The sequence below is a fragment of the Salvelinus namaycush genome, chromosome 1 (assembly GCF_016432855.1).
Source record: "Salvelinus namaycush isolate Seneca chromosome 1, SaNama_1.0, whole genome shotgun sequence".
NCBI lineage: Eukaryota > Metazoa > Chordata > Actinopteri > Salmoniformes > Salmonidae > Salvelinus > Salvelinus namaycush.
The window spans coordinates 24,208,094-24,234,438 of record NC_052307.1 but is presented as its reverse complement, the minus strand read 5'-3'; the positions used below and the strand labels follow the sequence as shown (position 1 = coordinate 24,234,438).

Sequence of the window (26,345 nt, the reverse complement as noted above, 5' to 3'; positions counted from 1 at the left end):
GGTCTGTCTACGTTTTCGTTTCGTTATTTTGTTAATTATTCAAGTGTTTTCGTTTCGTGTTTATTCCGTCTTGTTTAATTAAAATATGTCATTTCACAACGCTGCGCCTTGGTTCAATCACTACTCCTCCTCTTCGGTTGAAGAGGAGGAGGAACACCGTTACAGAACCACCCACCAAATAACCAGAACCAAGCAGCGGTGTAACGGGAGGAACGGACAGCGCACGAAGCAGGATTTATGGTCTTGGGAGGAGATCATGGAAGGAAAAGGACCATGGGCTAAAGTGGAGGTGAATCGCCGCCCATGGGAACAGCTGGAGGCAGCTCGGAGAGCGGAGGAAACTGGAGAGAGGAACCGGCATTATGAGGGGACGCGTCTGGCACGGAAGCCCGAAAAGCCCGTGAGTACTACCCAAAAATTTCTTGGGGGGGGGGGCTAAGAGGTAGTGGGCCAAGGGCAGGTAGGAGACCTGCGCCCACTTCCCAGGCTAACCGTGGAGAGCGGGAGTACGGGCAGACACCGTGTTACGCAGTAGAGCGCACGGTGTCTCCTGTACGTGTGCATAGCCCAGTGCGGGTTATTCCACCTCCCCGCACTGGTAGGGCTAGATTGAGCATTGAGCCAAGTGCCATGAAGCCGGCTCTACATATCTGGCCACCAGTACGTCTCCTTGGGCCGGCTTACATGGCACCAGCCTTACGCATGGTGTCCCCGGTTCGCCTACATAGCCCGGTGCGGGTTATTCCACCTCCCCGCACTGGTCGGGCGACGGGGAGCATTCAGCCAGGTAAGGTTGGGCAGGCTCAGTGTTCAAGGGAGCCAATACGCTTGCACGGTCCGATATTTCCGGCACTACCTCCCCGCCCCAGCCCACTACACCACGCACCAGGCTTCCAGTGCGTTTCCAGAGCCCTGTTCCTCCTCCACGCACTCTCTCTATGGTGCGTGTCTCCAGCCCAGTGCCTCCAGTTCCGGCACCACGCACTAAGCCACCTGTGCGTCTCCAGAGCCCTGTACACACTGTTCCTTCTCCCCGTACTCGTCCTGATGTGCGTGCACTCAGCCCGGTGCCACCAGTGCCGGTACCACGCACCAGGCAAATAGTACGCTTTGAGAGTCCAGTGTGCCCTGTCCCTGCTCCCCGCACTAGGCTTGAAGTGCGTGTCTCCAGTCCGGTGCCTCCAGTTCCGGCACCACGCACCAGGCCTACAGTGCGTCTCAGCCGGCCAGAGTCTGCCGTCTGCCCAACGGCGCCTGAACTGTCCGTCTGCCAAGCGCCGCATGAACTGCTCGTCTGTATTGAGCCTTCAAAGCCGCCCGTCTGCCATGAGCCGCTAGAGCCTTCCGCCAGACAGGAGCCGCTAGAGCCTTCCACCAGACAGGAGCAGCCAAAGCCTTCCGCTAGACAGGATCAGTCTGAGCCATCCGTCTCCGCAGCGCCATCTGAGCCATCCGTCTCCTCAGCGCCATCCGAGCCATCCGTCTCCTCAGCGCCATCCGAGCCATCCGTCTCCTCAGCGCCGTCTGAGCCATCCGTCTCCTCAGCGCCATCTGAGCCATCCGTCTCCCCAGCGCCGTCTGAGCCATCCGTCTCCCCAGCGCCGTCTGAGCCATCCGTCTCCCCAGCGCCGTCTGAGCCATCCGTCTGTCCCGAGCCATTAGAGCCGCCCGTCTGTCCCGAGCCGTCAGAGCCGTTAGTCAGTCAGGAGCCGCTAGAGCCATTCGTCAGTCAGGATCTGCCAGAGCCGCCAACCAGACAGGATCTGCCAGAGCCGCCAACCAGACAGGATCTGCCAGAGCCGCCAACCAGACAGGATCTGCCAGAGCCGCCAACCAGACAGGATCTGCCAGAGCCGCCAGCCAGCCATGAGCGTCCAGAGCCGCCAGCCAGCCATGAGCGTCCAGAGCCGTCAGCCAGCCATGAGCGTCCAGAGCCGTCAGCTAGCCATGAGCGTCCAGAGCCGTCAGCCAGCCATGAGCGTCCAGAGCCGTCAGCCAGCCATGAGCGTCCAGAGCCGTCAGCCAGCCATGAGCGTCCAGAGCCGTCAGCCAGTCATGAGCTGCCCCTCAGCCCAGAGCGGCCATTAATCCAGAACTGCCCCTCAGTCCAGAGCTGTCTCTCTGTCCGGAGCTGCCTTTCAGTCCGGAGTTGCCCCTCTATTCTGAGCTACCTCTCTATCCTGAGCTACCTCTCTATCTACCTCTCTATTCTCACCTACCTCTATGTCCTGAGCTACCTTGTCCCGGAGCTGTCCCTTTATTTTGTGTTGCCTATATTAGGTGGGTGGAAGAGAGGGGTGGTCATTCTGAGGGGGATTAGCAAGCTGGGATTGACTATGGTGGGGTGGGGACCTCGTCCTGAGCCTGAGCCACCACCGTGGTCAGATGCCCACCCAGACCCTCCCCTAAACTTTGTGCTGGTGCGCCCGGAGTTCGCACCTTAAGGGGGGGGTTATGTCACGTTCCTGACCTATTTCTGTTAGTTTGTTGTATGTGTTAGTTGGTCAGGACGTGAGTTTGGGTGGGCATTCTATGTTTTCTGTTTCTATGTTGGTTTAAGGGTTGCCTGGTATGGCTCTCAATTAGAGGCAGGTGTTTGGCGTTTCCTCTAATTGAGAGTCATATTTAGGTAGGTTGTTTCACAGTGTTCGTTGTGGGTGGTTGTCTCCTGTGTCAGTGTTTGTCGCACCATACGGGACTGTTCGGTTTGTTTGTACATCGTTCTTTTTGTGTAGTCTATTTTCCCTGTTCGTGCGTTCTTCGTGTTATATGTAAGTTCGTATAGTTCAGGTCTGTCTACGTTTTCGTTTCGTTATTTTGTTAATTATTCAAGTGTTTTCGTTTCGTGTTTATTCCGTCTTGTTTAATTAACATATGTCATTTCACAACGCTGCGCCTTGGTTCAATCACTACTCCTCCTCTTCGGTTGAAGAGGAGGAGGAACACCGTTACAGTAATTCCTTCTCATAAAAAGATCCCTCTATAAGCTCCCCGTCATAATCTTTTAACTTGTAGACAGGGGGTATGCGTGGCAGACATTCTGTAACGGTAAACAACTCATCGCTGTAACCTTGCTCATATTTTTTGTCGAAAACACCCCTCAACTTAGATATACGCACCAAGTCACCCACGTTGAATTTAAAGTTAATTTTTTTCTTACGGCGAAGGGGGAACAAACCATACAGATTTTTAAAGACTTGAAAAGAGTTTTCAGAAGACACCTCAGAGGGCTTCATACGTATACTCTTATGGTAGCTGTTGTTGTAACCCTGTACTAAATCCGGAACTATATCGATATATCTATGTGTGTTGTGAGCTGTAAAATATCTCCACATCCGCTCCTTCAAAGTTCTGTTAAAGCGTTCAACCACTGAAGCTTTCAAATCAGAGCCTGTAGCAAAATGTATTATATTATGCTTATTCATGAGCTTCTGAAATGTCTTATTAAAAAATTATTTTCCTCCATCAGTCTGCACTTTCTTGGGTGCGCCTCCTGCCTTCAAGATCGAGTCAAAGGCCCGGGTTACCTCGGCCCCGCTCTTATTTTTTAACACCCTTACAAAGGCTACTTTAGAGAAAATATCTATAACCGTTAGCATGTAGCGATTTCCATCATTTTTATCGGCAAGGGCCTGCATGTCACATAGATCCGCCTGAAATTGGGCCAAGGGATGCGTAGAAAAAACTCTATTTCTTGGAAATTGTTTTCTTACAGGTTTATGGAGAGTATAGGCATCCTGCTCTGATAACCACTCATTCACTTTAGCATCGCTTAACAGGCTACCTGTTTCTTCGGCTATAGCTCTCTGTAAACGCTCTTTACCACCATAAGACCCGGGGTTAGCGGGATTATAATAAATGTTTTTCAACAGCTGCTCAGCCATCCTTCTTGCCTCTCTGAGGGCCAATAACGTTAATGAGCCACTTTCAAATAACGACAACATTTCAGTTTGAGAATTTTTATTTTTTAACACCTTGTATTACGTATACAGCCAATTCAGGATTTGTTGCAAGATACAAGTCCCAGTTTTCTCAACAATCACAGCATGCAACACCCTATATATATGGTTTAGATTTACAGGTTTGTGTCGCTGAATTTTTAAAACACACACGTCGGATATATAAGTATATAAACAACAAATATGATACACGTTCACATTAAATGGTGGTTCAAACAAATAATGTAAAATCTTAGCCAAAGTTATTTCTAGTTCTTCAGAATCATCAACAATTCTTGATACCATATGTGTCCATTGCATACTCTCCCCCGTATGTCGTACATGATTCATGATTTGTTCCATTTTCAGCAAACGCTCTACATTAGTCCAGGTATTGTGTGTCGTGTAGAACGATACATTGTTCACTTTATTTTCAATAATCTGATGCATAACATTTGTAAGGTCTCTCAAAAGAAAAAATGTATTTATTCGCTCCAACATCGTAGACACATAGTTACCCATAGCTTTACGTCTAAATAACAAAATGTCACTCGGTCTCTTGGGATTTATTGAGCCAGAAAAGCATCACATCAGCCACCACAGCTTCCCTGTATTTGTTGTCGTCCACCAGGGTGTGTCGGATTTCTTTGAGTTTCTCGTGGATGAAGATGGCCTCCTTCAGTTCATGTAGGAAGGCTTCGGTTACCCCGTAAACTCTAGGGATAGACGGCACAAGACCCATAGACTCCAGGGCGATGACCAGCGCTGGTATAAACCGGCAGGACCACAGTCTTTTCACCAGCTCCTCAAAATGATTGAAAAAGTAGTATCTAGGAGGGTCGTAGAGGCAAGGATGACGACGCTGGCTGGGATGATTGATCTCACAGCCGATGCATTTTTCTCGTATATATTCGCCAATCACCACGTCTAAAAGTGTAGCTACAGAGGCCTTGATGGTATCCACAAAAATAGTACTGGCCACCCCATCAAACACATCCTCAGGTTGTGTAAATGTAGGGGGTGTCTCGGGTCTTGCCAGGGGGGAGTAGAGTGTAGGGCTTCGTGGCATTGAGTCCTTAGTGTCGGGCCCCCATGACGTAGCGGAGTCCTCGTAGATGGTCTGGATATCCATGGTGTATGATGAAATGAAGAACTGTCTGCTTTTTTCTTTTTATTGTAGAACCAGGCCTTTGGGTATCTGGGCGTGGTTAAAGCATCCGCTTACTTAGTTTTCTTCTGACGCTGTATCTTCTTGAGGCTCTTTTGAATCGTAATCTTTACGATTCGTATATATTATGCACTTCTTTAAATGAACAAGGCTCTGCCGCTGTTGGCTCTGTACAAAGAGAGCATCCAACGCCTGCAACATGTTCAATTCCATTACATCCCAACTTTTAAAAGGAATAAGCAGACGCAGTCTGGAATCACCAGTCAGGCCACCCTCCCTAATGTTTTGGTTTCGGATTTCCTCGGTGCCGATATAGAACTCCACGCAGCCGCACGGACGTCCATTCTGTCTTTGTATTTTCACCCTGTGAAATATTCGTCCTGAGGAGTCAGGGGTACCTTCCCAACGGGTCTCGTGGCCCGTGAACACACTATACCCCTTGGTGATAAGGCCCAGTTCAGGACACACAACCTTGCGAAAAACCGACCAGTCTTCAACACCATAGTCCAAGCCTACAGTCTGGTCTGTATATTCTTCTCCTTCAGCTACCGTATAGAGGGTCACTCTACAGGCCAGGTAATCAAACCGATACCCCTACAGCTGGCCATTAGACATCAACACTTGATCTTTCAGCGCATTTGCTGGCGGTATTTGGGTTCTATACACATTTAAAAAACATTTTTTTGGAGCATCATATATTGCGGGTTGATACTTTGCCCGTGCTCTATGGACAACCCTAGGGCCTGCTTCAGTTGTTACAGTCATCACTGCTTTGTCACCGATCCCAAATTCCATGGTTATTTTTAAGATCTTGTACAGTCTTAAACAGGGATTGTTCAGGGGCTTTATAAGGCTGTTGCAAAGCCCAATACCCCCCTGACATTCGTGTTTCCTAGACAACAACCCCGGAGGGCTATAAGCTATAAAATAGGCCTTACTCTTTGAAATGTTCAGCACACACACCCCCACCCAACCCGGGCCCCAACAGGACACATGACATCAAACAGCATGACAAATTCAAAAACAGCATAAAACGCTTTTACACACTCTAAGCCATGAGAAACAGGAGCACCATTCATAGGGTCATAAACCACGCCCCCCCTCAAACCAAAATGGGGGTCAGGACAGGAAACCCTGGGCTTGCACACGTCAGCAGGACATAGGGTCATCAATCATTATTTTGACAGCTGGACTTAGGGTCATCAATCAATATTTTGACACGTGACATCTACTTTAATCTCTCTGACAACCACGAGTCTCATCTGTCCATTGATGGACTCAATTATGCCAAAGAAAATGGCATAATTATGCTGTCATTCCCACCCCATTGCTCTCATTGGCTTCAACCCTTAGACAGGTCTGTCTACGGGCTGCTAAAGAGGCACATCACCACCGCGTGTGAGGCCTGGATGAGGAATAATCCTGGGAAGACAATGTCAATTTATGACATTCCTGGGATTGTGGCAATCACCTATCCTCTGGCTGCAACCCCCTTGCACATTCAGGCTGGCTTTAGGGTGGCTGGGGTACAACCTTACAACATGGATGTATTTCTGGAAACTGAGTTTGTGCCATCCTACGTTACAGATCGCCCCATTCAGAACCAAACCCTACCAGGCCCCAGCACCAACCCTGCCCTGGAGGAGTCAAAATCTGGATCTGCAAAGAACAAGAAGGCAGCTAAAAAAAGAAAAATCATATAAGAGTATACATCAGATGAAGAGGAATGCTTCTGCGTCGTCTGTGTGGAGCCATTTTCAAACAGCCTTCCAAAGGAGACTTGGGTGAAGTGTTTGAGATGCAACAAATGGGCCCATGATGCTTGCACCTCAGACCAGGCAATTTATGTGTGCCAGAACTGTGACTCTGTAGATGAGTCTGATTAGTCCAGATATGGATGTACGTCGTATAGGCTGTTACAAAACTGTGCATTAGTGCATTAGTGTGTTTAAACACCACGTCTGTTTTGTTAAGACTTTAAACATTTAAGCAAGTTATCTGCAGCATTACATTCCATTCCGATTCCAACAATTACCGTGGATCTATGTGCACGCCAGAGAACGTTCCATTTCAAAGTTCAAAGTAAAGTGGTCGTGACACTTAATTCATGTGTGCTCTGCCATCATTATTGTTTTGATTGAAAGTGTCACGAATCCCGCCGAAGATGGTGCCTCTTCCCGTTCGGGCGGCGCTCGGCGGTCGTCGTCTCCGGCCTACTAGCTGCCACCGATCCCCTTTTCTGTTTCATTTAGTTTTGTCTGATTTGTTGCACCTGTTTTGTGTTTAGGTTTATTGTGGGCTATTTAAACCCAGTTGGCCCGCCGACTTTTGTGCGGGCTTGTTTTTCTGTTGGTGGTGTTTGTTCATTCCTGTGGTGTCTGTTCCATTTCGGATTAGTCCTGTTTGTTTTGGACTGGGACTTTACGCGCCCTTGTTTTGTGTGGCATGACCGTCTCAATGAGATTTTTGGAATATTAAATCCACGTCTTTTCTGACTACCCTGCTCTCTGCGCCTGACTCCTTCACTCACCACGTTTGGAACTGTGACAGAAAGGCATGATTTGCCAGATTCTCTAGGCATGATTGTTTTTATTTTGAGTTCTTTAATGAAGTTGAATTTGGTTTTGAATTTGAAATTAAAATCAATATTCACCATTAATTAGTTGTGTTCTTATTTGTTGATAATCTTATGTGACAACTTACCCGATGTAGTGTGACAATTTACCCGCTGTCACGTTCTGACCTTAGTTCCTTTGTTTTGTCTTTTGTTTTAGTATGGTCAGGGCGTGAGTTGGGTGGGTTGTCTATGTTAGTTTTTCTATGATTTTCTATTTCTGTGTTTGGCCTGATATGGTTCTCAATCAGAGGCAGCTGTCAATCGTTGTCCTTGATTGGGAACCATATTTAGGTAGCCTGTTTTCTGTTGGGTTTTGTGGGTGGTTATTTTCAGTCTTTGTGTGTCTGCACCAGACAGAACTGTTTCGGTTGTTTCTTTGTTGTTTTGTTATTCAGTGTTCTGTTTTGATTATTATTAAATATCATGAACACTTACAACGCTGCACCTTGGTCCTCACCTTCTTCCACCGACGACAGCCGTTACACCCGCTGATGGGGAAAATTGTCACAAGTACACACTCTCTATTTAACAGTCTACAACTCCGTACTGAAATAAGATATGAAGATGTAATGAATGCAAAATATGTGCCCAAGACTTCCTTCTTTCATTTGGTACGACATTTATACCATTGTGATGTATTGTGCCCAGTAAATGTTAGACAGTGTGAAAAGTGTGACAACATACCTCGCTCTCCCCTACTATACAGTATATTGATGACAGACATCAGAAAAGTATACATAATGTAGAAAAGACATTCATCCAGCCATCGTCAGCTTCAACATTGATGAGCTGGAAATGGGATGAGCAGCGTTAGGGATCGTTCATTCCCACAGAACCTCATTTGGAATGATTTCACTGGGACCCTTTTACAATATCAATGATAGCTGCCATGACTTGCTTAATACATTTTTTATCAGGGTTTTGAGGATTAAGGCTATTGTAATTACCAATTGATAAAACGACAGTATATGTATTGAGAGTGTGTGTGTATTTGTGAGTGCGTGCGTGCGTGCATATGTTCAGGGGGTCGGTGGTTGGTGTGTGCATAATTTGTGCGTTTTTATGTACCTATGCAAGCTTCTGACATACAACATACATGGATTAAATCAGCATGTTTATCTCTCTTGGCATGTCTGGCTTCCGACATCAGAAAAATTCCCATAATGAACCAGTAAATAGCATCTATGGTCAGCTCCAGATCATCTGAGCATGCATTGCCAACATTGATGAGCTGAAAATGGGATGAGCAGCATTAGGGGAAGATAAATCCCTACATCTGAAGGATTATGGCTTTTTTGACAACCGTAAAACGCTTTAAAAAAAATGTAATTACATGGTGAATTTCAAGTCCAAAAATTGCAATGTAAAAGTTGCTGTACTGATTTGTCTCTGCTTCTATTTTTCCTTATTGCAAAGCAGTTTAACTACTGGAAAGATGGCAGACAAAAGCAATTATAGTATTTAGTTATGGATATTTATGTATAATAGAATGTTTACTAATAATTTTGAAGTAGTGAATTGATAATCCTTACTTGAGATGGGTTGTGTGTATCTTAGACTTGAACATAAACCATGCATTGTTGTCAATGCATGTATTAGTGCAGATCATTTGAGTTCGATTCATAGGATGCAGCCCTACTGATTATCATCTTATCAACTATAATCTGAATTGTTAGCAGAACCATGATATTCTGGGATAATTAGTGAAGTTCCAACCTCTGTGGTCGTTCTTGTCCTACGCCGAGTCAAGCTTTATCATCTTTCTAATTAGACCACCTTAATTTCATTATACTCTCTGTCTATGGAAAGCAAGCAGTAGAGAAAAGGCCCTTGGGTCATTAGTATGCCATTAAGTGCCCATGTAATGGCCAGAGATGATAATAGCAGCCTGGCCATGCTCTCTGCAGTGTTCAGGCCACATAGACCACTGAGTGAATTATCCAGCTGATAGGGAGAAGCCCAGCCTGAGGATGTTGTTAATATGCCAACGTGGGCTCATGCTACCCATGGCTGGCTGAGATTGAGGCTGTGCCACGCTGGCACGCTGCAGCTGTCTGTCTCCTAATGGGAAATCATTATTTTGCAGCCTGACCCCAATTCAGAGCAGCGCAAAGAAGGAATGACTTGAGTGAATGCTTTGATAAGCAATCCAAACCTAATAGCTTGGAAAATGGAATTAATTGCGGTGCGCAGGGACATAAGTGTTTATAGCCTGTTCTCTTTGGTATCCTCAGCACTTCTAGGTATCCTCAGTCTTCTAACATCTGTCATTTCAACTAGGGAAAGGGGGAATGAGTGACAGGTTTTTGTATAAGTCCATATAAGATGGAGCTACAGAAATATGATTTCCTTCTTATATAATGATCAACTGTTATTACTTTGAATTGTGAAGAAATCCCAGGTCCGAATCCTCAAAGGATCCCAGCGTAGGAGTGCTGATCTAGGATCAGTTGAGCCTTTTAGATCATAATGGATAAGATTATATGGACATGTGAGGACCTGATCCTAGATCAGTACTCCTACTCCAAGATACTTTGTGGATATGGGCCACGAACTAATACATCTTCAAACTTTTCTTCTTCCAGATTATCTGCAAAATGTTTGAGTTTTGGTGAACAAATCTTGCTATAGCCTACAATATGCAACTTGTAGTTTTTTTTTATTTAACTAGGCAAGTCAGTTAAGAACAAATTCTTATTTACAATGACGGCTTACCAGGGAACAGTGGTTTAACTGCCTCGTTCAGGAGGAGAACAACATATTTTTCCCTTAGTCAGCTCAGGGATTTGATCCAGCAACCTTTCTGGCCCAACACTCTAACCTCTAGGCTACCTGCCGCCCCAGTGCTTGGATTTAGTTATTTGATATGGTTTGTAATGATCACATAGGACAGATCTTGATAAGCCCAGTGAATATAGTATTCAGTGTACTAAAGGATTAGAGTAGCCTATTGGCCAGTGTAAGGAGACAAATGTGCGGTACCCCACTCAAATAATTTTGAAATTAAATGTCTTAAATTGATATATAAAAAAGGAGAGGCAGGCTGTGATATTCAAAGCTATTAATAGAGATAGAGAGAATTTTCGAGGGTGTTCTATTTAGAGTTTTCCAGAGTGAGTAGGCCTATTTATGTTTTTGCAGTATTTATGTTTTTGCCGTGTGCAAATGTGAATAGGAGAAGACCACGTTCTGTTGAGGGAAGATGTCAAGGAGGCCTGAAGCAAACTTCTCTCTCTGCAACATTCAGCCTTTAATGCACGGTGTTGGCTGTTGCCCAGGCTACGCTAGCCCTATGAGTCATGCCTTTAAAAGCCCCCACCATAATAGCCAGCTATTCACAATATTCCTGATTAAACCTGGATGGACAATCAAACCAGGAAGCCAAAAAGCCTTTTATTTGTTAAATATTCGTCACTCAGACCTGGATTTAATGCTATTTCAGAAAGGGGTGCAGGGAAGGGGATATTCAAACGGAGTACACTGGATGATGTTTTCATAAGACAACATCAAATCACTCACTCTATTACAAAGTAAAATAAAAAAAGACTGTCTGGTCAGTGTTGTCTTGGTTATTGCTCGAATAGATCCTAGAGCAGAGGTCCCGATGTTGTTGTGTTTGAGGACAGGAGTCATGTGGTTTAACTTAAATCCCATTTAGCTAAATGCTGTTTAAAAATGTTCTTTACCATTACTGCATAGAGATTAGAGTGCAGATTATGGTTGTAAACTGAGTTTGACACAGAACACATGTAGGACTTCTGATCAGTTAGGTCAATCGCAACAAGTTTAAGCCCTTGTCGCCAAACTGTTAGCAAAGTATGTTCACTAGCCCTCCCTGGTAGTTGCCTCCAAACTGTTACAGTATGAAGTAATGTATCTATTCTCACAAAGGAGCACAAACATTGGTCAGATGCACGTCTTTCAACACTCTTAAAAAGTTCACAGTCCTGTTGGGAAAACCAAGTTGCTGAGTTGCCAGAATACAATCGTATTAGAAACTAGAAAATAACAGGAGACCATCAAAGAGCTGTTTTAAGCTATGGCCCTCACCTTGTTTAGTGTTGTTGTTAACAGAGAAAAGGGGCAATTTGCTCAATACAATAGGGCCATAAGCTAATTTAAAGGTTTTCACATAGACATTTGCCTCTTCCAATTTCACTAATTAGGAAACTTTGTCCTAAAACTAGTCATTCTGCTGACAATTTGTGTGAAGCCATAGATACAGACCCCTACTGAACACATTATCATTCTGGGTATTCTGAATATTATGTTCCCCAAAGATCAAGCTAGGTTCAGGAACTTGAAAACTGGAAACAAAGTAAACACATGATTTAGGAGGCTATGAAATTATAAATAAATGTCCTGACACCCACAGCAACATTGTAAAGTACACAGTTGAAGTCGGAAGTTTACATACACCTTAGCCAAATACATTTGAACTCAGTTTTTCAAAATTCCTGACATTTAATCCTAGTAAAATTCCCTGTCTTAGGTCAGTTAGGATCACCACTTTATTTTAAGAATGTGAAATGTCAGAATAATAGTAGAGAGAATTATTTATTTCAGCTTTTATTTCTTTCATCACATTCCCAGTGGGTCAGAAGTTTACATACACTCAGTTAGTATTTGGTGGCATTGCCTTTAAATTGTTTAACTTGGGTCAAACGTTTCGGGTATCCTTCCACAAGCTTCCCACAATAAGTTGGGTGAATTTTGGCCCATTCCTGCTGACAGAGCTGGTGTAACTGAGTCAGGTTTGTTGGCCTCCTTGCTCGCACACGCTTTATCAGTTCTGCCCACAAATTTTCTATAGGTTTGAGGTCAGGGCTTTGTGATGGTTACTCCAATACCTTGACTTTGTTGTCCTTAAGCCATTTTGCCACAACTTTGGAAGTATGCTTGGGGTCATTGTCCATTTGGAAGACCCATTTGCGACCAAGCTTTAACTTCCTGACTGATGTCTTGAGATGTTGCTTCAATATATCCACATAATTTTTCTTCCACATGATGCCATCTATTTTGTGAAGTGTACCAGTCCCTCCTGCAGCAAAGCACCCCCACAACATGATCCTGCCACCCCCATGCTCCACGGTTGGGATGGTGTTCTTTGGCTTGCAAGCCTCCCCCTTTTTCCTCCAAACATAACGATGGTCATTATGGCCAAACAGTTCTATTTTTGTTTAATCAGATCAGAGGACATTTCTCCAAAAAGTACAATCTTTGTCCCAATGTGCAGTTGCAAACCGTAGTCTGGCTTTTTTTATGGCAATTTTGGAGCAGTGGCTTCTTCCTTGCTGAGCGGCCTTTCAGGTTATGTCAATACAGGATTCGTTTTACTGTGGATATCGATACTTTTGTACCCGTTTCCTCCAGCATCTTCACAATGTCCTTTGCTGTTGTTCTGGCATTGATTTGCACTTTTCACACCAAAGTATGTTTATCTCTAGGAGACAGAATGCATCTCCTTCCTGAGCGGTATAACGGCTGCGTGGTCCCATGGTGTTTATACTTGCGTACTATTGTTTGTAAAGATGAACGTGGTACCTTCAGGCGTTTGGAAATTGCTCCCAAGGATCAACCAGACTTGTGGAGGTCTACAATTTTTTTTCTGAGGTCTTGGCTGATTTCTTTTGATTTTCCCATAATGTCAAGCAAAGAGGCACTCAGTTTGAAGGTAGGCCTTGAAATACATCCACAGGTACACCTCCAATTGACTCAAATTATGTCAATTAGCCTATCAGAAGCTTCTAAGGCCATGATATCATTTTCTAGAATTTTCCAAGCTCTTCAAAGGCACAGTCAACTTAGGGTATGTCAACCTCTGACCCACTGGAATTTTTTAAATTATTTTTTAAATTTCACCTTTATTTAACCAGGTAGGCTAGTTGAGAACAAGTTCTCACTTACAACTGCGACCTGGCCAAGATAAAGCAAAGCAGTGTGACACAGACAACAACACAGAGTTACACATGGAGTAAACAATAAACAAGCCAATAACACAATAAACAAGTCAATGACACAGTAGAAAAAAAAGAAAGTCTATATACAGTGTGTGCAAAAGGCATGAGGAGGTAGGCAATAAATAGGCCATAGGAGCGGATAATTACAATTTAGCAGATTAACACTGGAGTGATAAATGAGCAGATGATGATGTGCAAGTAGAGATACTGGTGTGCAAAAGAGCAGAAAAGTAAATAAAATAAAACAGTATGGGGATGAGGTAGGTAGATTGGGTGGGCTATTTACAGATGGACTATGTACAGCTGCAGCGATCGGTTAGCTGCTCAGATAGCTGATGTTTAAAGTTGGTGAGGGAATTAAAAGTCTCCAACTTCAGCGATTTTTGCAATTGTGATACAGTGAATTATAAATGAAATAATCTGTCTGTAAACAATTGTTGGAAAAATTACTTGTGTCATGCACAAAGTAGATGTCCTAACCGACTTGCCAAAACTATAGTTTGTTAACAAGAAATTTGTGGAGTGGTTGAAAATGAGTTTTAATGACTCCAACCTAAGTGTATGTAAACTTCCGACTTCAACTGTATATCTTTATATCTTAGGCCTTTTATTTCTAGTTGAAGGTGCGGCTTAATCAACATAACCTAATTCTGAGTACAGATATCTCAAGCCTTCACCATCAGTTCATAGAAAAAATCCCATTGTAATCCAATGAAATATTCAAAATCGAGATGATATTGTATTTATATTCAGTACTCAGACATCCAGATTTACAATTGTGTATGATTTTTAAAGAAATGGTTTTGAGAGCTTAGCTGGGGAAGAGATAATCAATGCTATAATAATGTGATTCATTCAGTTCTGGGGCCCTTGTGAGACTGCTCAGTTCTACTGGATTGCGTCTTTAAAAAGGAAGGCTGACCACCTCCGAAGTAAAAAAAAAAAGAAGAAAAAAAAGCAGTGTACAATAGTTGCTTCGAATGATTAACATATTTTGTTTAGTTCCTGTTAGTGCTTACAGTGTGTAATCAAATGGCCACCGGACTATTACATTGACCCCCCCCCCCTCCATTTTTTTTGTACACTGCAGCTATTTGCTGTTTATTATCTGTGAATAGTCACTTCACCCCTACCTACATGTACAAATTACCTCTAACCTGTACCCCCGCAGACTCGGTAACAGTACCCCCTGTATATAGCCTCATTATTGTTATGTTATTGTGTTACTTTTTATTATTTTTTACTTTAGTTTATTTGGTAAATATTTTCTTAACTCTTCTTGAACTGCACTGTTGGTTAAGAGCTTGTAAGTAAGCATTTCACGGTAAGGTCTACACTTGTGTTCGGCGCATGTGACAACTAAAGTTTGATTTGAGTGTGTGTGTCTATGTGTGTGTGCATGCGTGCGTGTGCATGTGTGTGTATGTACTACTAACAGAATCAGTTAAATATTGTGATATTAGTTTCAATATTTAATGGCACATTAATACCATTTGATCTGTTTTAATGAAGTGATAATGCCCGAGAAGCTAGTGTTTGGAGAATATATTGGCACAGGTGTTGTTAGGCACGAGACAAAGTCGAGGCCCGGCAAACCGTGCCAATATATCCTCCATACACTGGCTTCGAGGGCATTATCACTTTTATACAAAGGGTTAGCAACATATTCCAATAATGATTGACATATTTTCATGACATTTTTTATTTAATTCATTCATTAATTCATACTATTTCATCCTTCGACAAGATATAGTCCCGACACAAATCTAGGGTTGCTACCCAAGCCGGCTGGTCGTTCGTTCTATCGGTTTGGTTGCCAGAGACGCGACCCAGTTGTTCAGTCTTTTTGTTCTGTATCTATGGACGTGAGCGACCCAGTCATTCGTTCTAAATGTTCTATTGCCATACTGGCTGGCAACGTTCTTATTCCTTGCTTGCTAGCTAGCCAACTACGGCTAACTGACAGTCACGTCAAACAGTGCAGCCAAAATAACAACAGTAGCTGCATTTTGTTTGTTTAAGCTTTTTTCTATTGACATTTATTTGGATACATCCATAACAATGAGCTAATGATGCGCGATTTCGCCTGGTGTAGAAAATGTGCTCTTTCGTCAGGACATTGTTGTTCAGAGGAGCTAGCAAACAACACAGCTAACACAATCCATTCAAATTGAAGCTGGAAAGACTGAAAACTAGCTGCACTTTATTTCATTTGACCTTTTTTCAATTGACATTTCTTTATGTATCTGTAAAAATGATACCAGCTGATTCATGATTTCGACTGACTGAGAAACACTGCCTGCCTGTCTGTCTGTCTGTCCAGACTAAATGTTAGTCTAAAAGATATGTGAGGTAATGTCTAGATGCTTTTTATAGTGGATCAAGTTTATAAATTGCCTGGCTGGGCTGATGAGACAGTGGATTGCGCAGTCAGATGGAACAGAGTAAATAGGCATTTTAACGTTATAGATTTAGCCGGTGGTAGTTTGTGGAATAGACACCGGCTGGAGTGCGGTTTTAACCAATCAGCATTCAGGATTAGACCCATCCGTTGTGTAATTGTACATAGTTCAAAGCACTGTAGTACATAGAGAGAGGCCTTTGAATCAGCAAGCGCTTGTAATGTAACAAGAGCCCTCTGCTTAATGGAGTCAAGATTCCATTTAAAAGAGTAAAACCAAGTATGTATGCACTCTTGCTTAAGGCTTTAATCTTGCGTATAATTGAGTTAAGCTGAGTGGGTACTCTCTTACTATTGATGCAAGTTTTTGGTCCTGCGTGCAATGTGGCACATACATATGTCATTTTGGTGTTTAGATTGAGATAATTCAGTTATTACCTTGCACAAATGAGCTCAGTGATCTAAATGTATTTCATGCATTATACCACAACTATTGCATGCAAAGATCAGATTTATAAAGCCAGATTTTCATTTCAACATCCCTAATTCAATCACTAGAAGATACAACTGACACACACTGCATACTGTTCCTCTCACACATGTTGGCGCAAAACCATTCCTGTCCCTCAAATACAGACTAACATCCCTCAAAACTCTAGACTAACATTTCAACAAACTATCTACTAACCCTAACCTTAACTCTTACCCTTGCTACAGATGTACTATCCAGACTATCCAAATAAATTGAGACCAGATTTTTGCATGCAATTTATCTGTAAAACTTCAGCCTATTTCACTTTGCACCCTAACGTAAAAAGAAATCCTCTAGTTGAGAGGAAAAATGTTTAAACCGCTCTTTTTATCTTACTCTCTCTCCGTCCCCCTCTACTTTTCCTTTGTTTTCTCAGGTACCACAGCAGTTGAGTGCCCTGACGTTGAACAGGTATGAGCAGCCCGTAGTGGATTACTGCCAGGCCCAAGGGGCGCTGCACCTCAACATGGGCTTTGAGCCCCCCTCCCAGGCACAGGGCTGTCTGAGGCCACCGGGCTGCAGTACAGGTCATACAGCTGGTCTCCCCTCTGCGCCCACCACCTTGCTCATACGCACGGACCCCCATTCCCTCCAACAGTGACTTGTGACCTGTGCAGATGGGGAGACCATACCAGCGCTCCCCTTTCCATCTAGGCTACTGAGCATGGTGTTGTTACAGTACTGTATACCGCAGCAGATAATGAGTGAAACAGATACAAATCTGCACTGAGGAAGAACATTCTGACTGGAGAATCTGTTATTAATGGAGAGAATACATTTATCTAACGCAGAATATACCTTGACTAATGAAAATGAAAATATTCATTAATGGAAATTGCAGTGTACTGTTACAGTATATTACAAGATAGCTGACCCTTTGATGTCCATTGTAATTGAATATAGTCCAGTTACATTATCACATTCCTTCTGCTTCTAAAATGGTTTCCAGCATCATGGGGAGAAATATAAAAAATTACATGATTCATTACTCTTATTGAACTTATTGACTCTGCTGCTCACAGTTTCGGCACCTTCGCTGTTTTAGGTAAGTAATTATCTACAAAATGCAATAATAGATCTGGGGAAACAGTAGGGTGAGCAATGGAATAGCAGAACAAATTAAAGACTAACAGAGCTGAAAGGTTTTATGCTGCTTTTTCTAATAATGCTGCCAGTCAGAGGCCTTACAGATTTTCCAGTCCCCGTAGCTATTTCATTTCAAGAAGTGAGCCACTCAAATTAAATTACCCACAACAACAAGGGAAAACTTGGTAAGTGATGGGCACACCGTTTTCATGTCAAGTGTACAGATTACATTTCTTTTCCAGAGGTACATTAATGGATATTTTTATTATTTATGTTCATTTTACTATAATGCATTTTGTTGTTGTTTTTTTTTTTGTTTCCCAGATGAAAAGTAAAACGTTGATGAGTAATAGACTAATTGTTTTCATGTCAAGTGTAGCCTACAGCTGACATATCTTGTCAGAAATACATATTTGTTATTGTGTTGATATGGATTTGTTCATCATGATCATCATTGCATTTACATGATTAATGTAATGACAATTTATTTTATATTTATGTCATGCCAATCGTCAATCTAATTGTAGGATTGTCTCTCACATACCATGTGTAGTTACTGAAAGGGAAGCATTTTAATGTGACCATTAATTGACTATGTGACCTCAGATCATGACATTCACCTAGAGATCAGCAGTGAACTCACTCATAGTGGAGATAACTGTTGTAACAGCTTAACCCAGACTATCTAATATTGATGCCGGTCTGCTCTCCCCAGCTGTGACGCATTAGATCTTTGTATCCCTTTTCCCCAATGTCTACTGTGACTGTTACAGTTTTCATCAAGGAGCCTCTTTTGGATGTGGTTCATACTCATACTCCACTTCAAGGACACATGTAATAACAAAAACCCAATGAACTTGTTCAATACTATGAATAGTTATCAAATAAAGTGTCTCGGCTGCTTCATGAACACGGCCATTTGCCCATGAAGAGGAGGAGCCTTATCTGAAGTTCAGATGAACTAGAACATGCCCTGATTTGGGTTCGCAGGCTGGGTATGAGAATGTGACTGACATTTTGTTAAGTCGGGGACTTGCAATATTGGCTTGCTGTTTGAAGAAAATGTTATCCTGATTTCTGTTAATTAAACCATATAAAATATCAGCTTGAACTGTCGTCACACGATAAAATGATATTTCAATAGATTTTCTGACCAAATGTTTTTTATGCTCATTGAAGAAGAAATTACTGTGAACATTAAAATTACTTTTACCATTTATTTTCTGAGATTTCATTTTTATTTTCATACCATGAAATTATACTGCTTATCATGTCTGAGAGTGTGGTGTTTTGGGATAATCTTGACCACAAGTAATACAGTGCTGAATGATAACTTTTTTTATTTTTATGTTCTGCATCAAAGCATCACTGATCTGAAAAATGTATGAATAATTTAAACAAAGTAAAGTCATTATTAACTGATGCAACACCATTTACCTAATTGTCACATCTTTAAACAGCATCGTTTGCTTTTGTAAATTGTGAGATTTTCGTGTGCATGGTGAGGAAGGAGACTCCTTTCCACATCATACTCAAACTCAGATAATGAAAAGCAAAGTGTATTGAAGAGGATTTATTGACTTTATAAAGCAATCAAATACACTGATTGAGCTCAATCCGGTGGCATGCTCAGGGTAGCATACATAGAACATTTATTTCCCAATTATTCTTCACCCTCTGAGTTATTCCCATCCCAGGGAAATATTCATTGACAGTGCATAACCGCTATCATCAAGAGAGAAGAATGAGATTCTCTCAGTCTTAAATTCCGCTGAAATACTTTCTTCAAGGCTGCCACATCCTGGTTTGTCTTTGTTCTCGACTATGCAAGAATAACAGTTTTTGTCTTTCTGAGACTTAATCATTTTCAATTTGCTCCATTTTCTGACTGTGGACCTAATTTTTTAGAAGTGCAAAGTTTGTTGCAATAGCAAGAAAAGTTGGTTATTTTTCCTACCTGGACTCAAGGGTAGACGTAACTTAGTAACCGTAAATCCATGACACTCCAATTAGTATGATATTTTATGTTTCTTATGGTATGTATCCATTTTTGGATGTCCATCATCCATTTCGATTGACATGTTACAAATTACAATTTGTTTGATATGTTATGAATTGCAATTTGTACAATATTTTACTAACTGCAATTCATACAATATGTTACAAATTTGCTAAATTTATGATATGTTATGAAATCCTAATGTTAGCTAGGTGGCTAGACTACGGGTTAGGGTTAAGGATAGGGGTAAGTTTAGGAGCTAGGTTAAAGAGCTTGGGGAAGGGTTAGCTGACATGCTAAGTAGTTGCTAATTAGGTACATTTCTAAAGCTGTCCATGATGAGATTCGATGTCGCAATCTTTGGGTTGCTAGACGTTCGCGTTATACTTCTGACCATCCACCCCGACCAACCACCCTATTTTTTTCTTTGCCTTAAGTAACCTTCTGTATTATGTAACCATACCAAATGTAACATATCATACTAATTTGAGTGTCCCGGATGTATATTTACTATGTTACGTCTAGTCTATGAGACCAGGCAGATTTTTCACCCTGATTTTTTATCTTCTTGGAAGGATAGAGTTTTTTTTTTTACTTCCTCCTAAGAGCTATTAAAAGTAAGCCAGGCCATACAGCACTTTTTATCATTTGGACTTACGTCCTTTTCTTCTGCTTCTGCTTCAGGAAAATTGTCCAGTGGTGTGAGAGGCATCTCTGAGAAGCCTGACTTCACTCCTGATGGTGAAGAATAGGCCTTGAACCTTTTGAAAAAGGGACAAAAAGTTTTTACATTTAAATGGTGCGCTAACCAAGAGTGACCTCCAATACAGGTGATTCAAAGCATAATATTAAGGATGCATTCATAGACACATTTTGTGCAGGCTTGCACGGATGATCAGATTTGGACAATGCCTGTGGAAGTGTTTAACATTTTAGGAACATGTCAACATGAATTTACATAGAATCTGAAAGCTAGGCCAACACTCTGTTGATGTTTCCTGTTAAGCAACTTAAAATCCTACACAATTTTTGAATAAATATTTTTTGCTCAGAACAGAAGGTACATTTAGTTGCATGGCCTACATTATAAGACACACATTCCCATCCAGTATATCTCTGCAGTAGCCTACTTATCTTGTGCTTCTTACAATTACAGTTGTGGCATCTGTGATTTTTAATCCCCTTTATTTTGTTTGTCCTTTGTATCATGCAAATTACATAACTAACATCTTAGAAATAAAGAGATTAGATGACGTAGCAGTAACAGATGAAGTAGTGCTTCAGTACAGTGGTCTTCAGTTTTTCTTTGCCCCCTTTGTTCCTGTGTACTGGGTATTGTCATCTTGGAGTTGTGTTAAGACTTCAAGCAGGTTGGCAGGGCAGCTGTGAAAGCTCCTGATTTCCCTTGGGAGTTTTGGGACAGCTATGCCAACACTTTCAGATTACCTTTGCCATTCCAGACAGAACAAACCCAGTATGGCATCTGTCCTGCACCCAGTTTATTTTTAAACTCCTCTCTTCTCTCAGCAGGTGGTGTTTTTTCTCTAAAGCAGTCCTCTGCCTTGGCCTTGGTTTGCAGGGTCAAGGGTAAGCTACATCATCCCATGGTTTTATATATTCAATCTTATTCCCTACAAAGGCTAAGAATGAGGTGATTCCTCATATCATACACCGAATCAGTGTTCAATGAAGAACTGTAAATGATGGAATCTCAAAGCAAAGCAAAATAGCAGTATGAGAAGATGTGTAACACAATGAAAGAGCAGATAAGATCATTGATTCTATTTTTTACTGCCTGTCCCTTGTTTCCCCCCATATTGTTCCATTTTCACACAGTGGAAATATCATGTGTACCGTGGCACTGACTCATTTCTAATGATGGAGCATGTCTATTTGTTGACTGTTTGGGTGATGTCTTTGTTGTCTTCGGCCTCTCTTTATGTAGTGTTGTGGTGTCTCTCTTGTCATGATGTGCATTTTGTCCTATATTTTATTAATTTAAAAAAATCCCAGCCCACATCCCCACAGGAGGCCTTTTGCCTTTTGGTAGGCCGTCATTGTACATAAGAATTTGTTCTTAGCTGACTTGCCTAGTGTTAGTGTGGACACTATACATAATTACATTGAATATGTATTGTACTTACCTGAAGTATAGTATGATTGCTATTCATGTGTGCATGGTAATTATTGGCATTGACCGTGACCTTCCCCTGTGATGAGGTCATCATCCAGAGTCGGATCTGTACAAGGAGACTATCATATGTTGAGTGGGCTGTATCGTTTTGCTGTATTGGTACCGTTTGTACATGGCTGTACACCTTTTATTTTTTAGGTTGAAAATAAAGGAAAGTAATATAAATATGCTTGTGGGCATTCCTTGTCAAGTTACTACATCTTTTTGGCAATGAGGATAAAACTTATAAATCTACATGGCGATGCGCTAGCTAGCTAAGAAACAGTGGAGGTAGTCACTTAGCTAGCTAGCTTAATGAGCAACTGAGAGCAGCCACCACTGAAGGGAAACGCTGACAGTGACAATCAGCAGCAAGTGAAAATCACTAACGAGGACCAAGAACAAGTTGACGTTATAATGGCAATGTTTGGGACTATCGCTGAGTTTGTGGAAGAGAACGAGGACTGGACAGAATATGTGGAAAGGTTGGAACACTTTTCTTTGGCAAATGGAATTACAGATGAGGCTAAACAGGGCTCTATTATTTTGAGTGTGTGTGGAGCTAAAACCTCAAATCTAATGAGGAATTAGGCTACACCACGGAGACGGGGAGAAATTCCTTTTGTGGATCTAGTTGCTCTCGTTCAGACTCGCCACAATCCAAAGCCTTCAGTGATTGTCTAGAGGTTCAAGTTTAACTGCCATTTTCGGGAAAACAGGTCAGTCTTTTGCTGAATTACGTGAACTCTCAAAACATTGTGAGTTTGGGGCTATGTTAGAGGACATGCTCCATGACAGATTAGTCTGTGGCATTAATGAGGACGGCATACAGCGCCGTTTGCTGGGGAAAGCCACACTGATTTTCAAGAGAGCATTGGAAAATTCTCAAGGGATGGAGATGGCCGCTAGTAATGCTAAAAATATTCAAAATTACAACAGTGGAAGTGGTACAGTGCATCAGGTGACAAAAGAGGCGGCAGTGGAAAAGCAGTGGAATGTTTCAGATGTGGGGGAACATTACGCAAACAACTGCGGATACAGTCTGTAACAATTGCAACAAAAAGGGACACTTAGCTAAAAAATGGAGAGGTCCTAGGAGCAAGCCAGAGGGTGGGCAGACTGGACAGGGAAAATTCACAGCAAAGAAGCCAGTCAGCAGCACATTACCTAGAGAGCACAGAGTAGGAGGAAGAGCATTGTTCCTACAACATGTTTAATGTTAGTGAGCCCCGCGCAGAGCCTATCTATGCTACAGTGGAGGTAGATGGAAAACAGTTGAGGATGGAGGTGGACACGGGGCTTCTGACTCTGTTATCAGTGAGGAGACCTACAAACAAATGTGAGGCTCAAAACAGGCTTCCGCCTTCACACCGGCAGGGATCAGACTGCGTACGTACACCAGGGAAAGCATACCATTGCTGGGTGCTCTAGAGGTGGACATTGCATACAACATGGCTCCTGGTGGTGAAAAGGAATGGGCCTAGTTTACTAGGGCATGATTGGCTCACCAAAATACAACTGAACCTGGGTGAGATAAATCACACACGAGTGACTGAGGATGCCATTCAAAAGTACCCTGAGATTTTCAAAGATGAACTGGGCACACTGCAGGGCACTGCAGTTAAGCTGTTTGTGGATCCTCAGGCCGAGCCTCGCTTTTTCAAGCCCAGGACAGTGCCTTACGCCATGAAAAAGAAAGTGGAGGTTGAGTTGGAGCGGCTGCAAGTAACAAACATCATTACTCCCATTCAGATCTCCCGCTGGACAGCTCCAATCGTTCCCATTATGAAAAGTGACAGAACTGTGCGTACATGCGGGGACTACAAACTCTCCATCAACAGGGCCTCTAAGCTGGACGCGCAGGACCTGTTCGCGACGCTAGCAGGAGGCAAGACGTGACTCATGGCAAGCTTTGAGAACGTCTAGCAACAGCTCCTCTTGGACGAAGACTCAAAAGAGTATGTCCCAGTCAACACGCACAAAGTATTGTTCAGGTACAACCGCTTGGTTTTCGGAGTGGCATCCAGTCCAGCCTCATGTAGCAGTGTACTTGGACGACATCCTGGTTACAGGGGAGACGGAGGAGGAGCACCGCCACCATGTGTACCAGATGTTAAAGAGATTCTCTGAGGCAGGGCTGCCCCTGAAGCGTAGCAAGTGCACATTCCAAGCGTGTGACATACCTAGGTTACAAGATCACAGTGCAGGGTCTGTGTTCTGTGGAGTACAAAGTCAGGGCAATCAAGGATGCTCCAAACCCCAAGAACATGTCTGAGCTCAGGTCGTTCCTGGGCATGGTGAAATACTATGGTAAGTTCCTCCCTGAGCTGTCAACAAGGATGGCTCCACTTTATCAGCTGCTCCACAAAGACTGTAAATGGAAGTGGGGGCCAGCACAAAATAAAGCTTTCCAGGAAGTGAAAGCACTACTACAATCAGCACAACTGCTGGTTCATTTTGACCAATATAAAGAGATCATTCTGTCATGTGACGCCTTGCCCTATTGCGTCGGGGTAGTACTCTCTCATCAGATGGAGGACGGGTCAGAGAAACCCATTGGATTCGCATCACGCATGCTGACGAGTGCTGAGAGTGCTTATTCACAGTTGGACAAGGAAGGTCTGGCCATAGTCTTTTCTGTGAAACGCTTTCATCAGTACTTCTACGGTCGTCATTTCACCATATGCAATGACCACAAACCACTGATGAGCCTTTTTAGTGAATGAAGATGCATTCCTCCCATGGCTTCAGCAAGGATACAGCGCTGGTCCCTCACACCGTCAGCTTACCAGTAAACTATTGTGTACAGAGCGGGGAAGGACAATGCAAATTCAGACTCGCTCAGCCGTCTCCCGCTACCAGAGATCCCCGCCACAACTGAGGTGCCTCCCAAGACAATTTTCCTAATGGAGAGCTTGTTAAACTCACCTGTGAATGCCAAACAGATCAAACAGTGGACAGACCGGGATCCTATCCTGGCCCAAGTGAAAAGATTCCTCATGCAGGGTTGGCCTTCTGTCATAGAGGATGATGGACTGAGACCTTATGCAAAGTGCAAAACTGAGCTGAGTGTGCAGGATGGCTGCATACGCTAGGGGTCCAGAGTGGTTGTTCCGTCCCCTGGCCGTTCACAAGTCATGGATGAGGACCATGAGGCTCACCCGGGTGCCTCCCAGATGAACAGTTTAGCCCGATCTTACATATGGTGGCCTAAAATGAATCAGGACGTAGAAAACAAAGTGGAATCATGTTCTGAGTGCCAGATCAACCAGAAGATGGTGCCACCCGCACCACTACATCTGTGGGAGTGGCCTGACCGCCCATGGGCCAGGCTGCACATAGACTTTGCTGGCCCTTTCGTGGGCCACATGTTCCTTGTCATGGTGGATGCGTACTCCAAGTGGCTGGAGGCTCACATCATGAGCAACATCACAGCGACCACAACCATCAAAAAGCTTCGGCAGGTGTTTGCAACCCATGGTCTGCCTGACTCTGTTGTGTCCGACAATGCAACAACCTTTACCTGTGACTTGTTCCAAGAATTCATGCGGAGAAACGTGATTCGCAATGTCCGCAGCGCGCCGTTTCATCTGGCCTCAAACGGTTTAGCGGAGTGGGCTGTGCAGACAATGAATGAGGGGCTCAAAAGGATGACTGGGGGAACCATCACAAATAAGCTCTCTCGGTTCTTTTTCCAGTATCGCAACACGCCACAAACAACAACAAGACAGGCTCCAGCTGAGATGTTGATGGGCAGAAAGCCTAAAGCTCACATGGATCTACTGCGTCCGGACATCAAAGCACGAGTGGAACGGAAGCAGGAGAAACAATAAGAGAGACATGACCACCACGTGAGGGAGAGGCAGTTAAACCCAATGACACCGTCTACATCCGCAACTTCACAAGCAGCCAGCACTGGTTGCCAGGTATCATTCTGAGTCAGAGTGGCCCAGTCTCCTTGATGGTCAAACTGACTGATGGTCGAGTCATGTGCAGACACCAGGACCACATTCGCCTGCGCTATGACAAAGAAAATAGCATGTTTTCAGACGGAACAGCTGCGGGTGGTTAGTATACAAGTTGAAACCCCACAGGAAACAGTGTCTGAGGAACAGGGGCATTCAGTGGTTCCTGCAAAGGGTTATGGACTTTCTCTCACAAACACCCAACCCGCTCCTTTTCCCTCAGACCCAGATCCACTGGGACACGCCTTACCTGTGTCTTGTGGCACACGAGGAGTACTGCGCAGATTACAGTCTAGTCACAAGCCTCCTGAAAGACTAGCTCTGTAGTTGAGACTGAGAGTCTTGTGGTGTTAGTGTTTGTTTGGAGCAGCAGACCTAGTTGAATAGAAATAAGGATTCTCATATTTTTTGTTTTTGTTTACATTTACAGTAACAATAGCAGAAGTTCTCAAGTGTTGTGAAGATGAGAAAAGAAAACACTGATGTGGATGACTGGTCAACCTTGT

General features: G+C 43.2%; 1 pseudogene; it reads left to right on the top strand.

The window, feature by feature from the left end:
- The first annotated feature begins 23,083 nt into the window (after positions 1 to 23,083).
- LOC120051090 lies at positions 23,084 to 25,707 on the top strand (annotated as a pseudogene).
- The last annotated feature ends 638 nt before the right edge of the window (positions 25,708 to 26,345 follow it).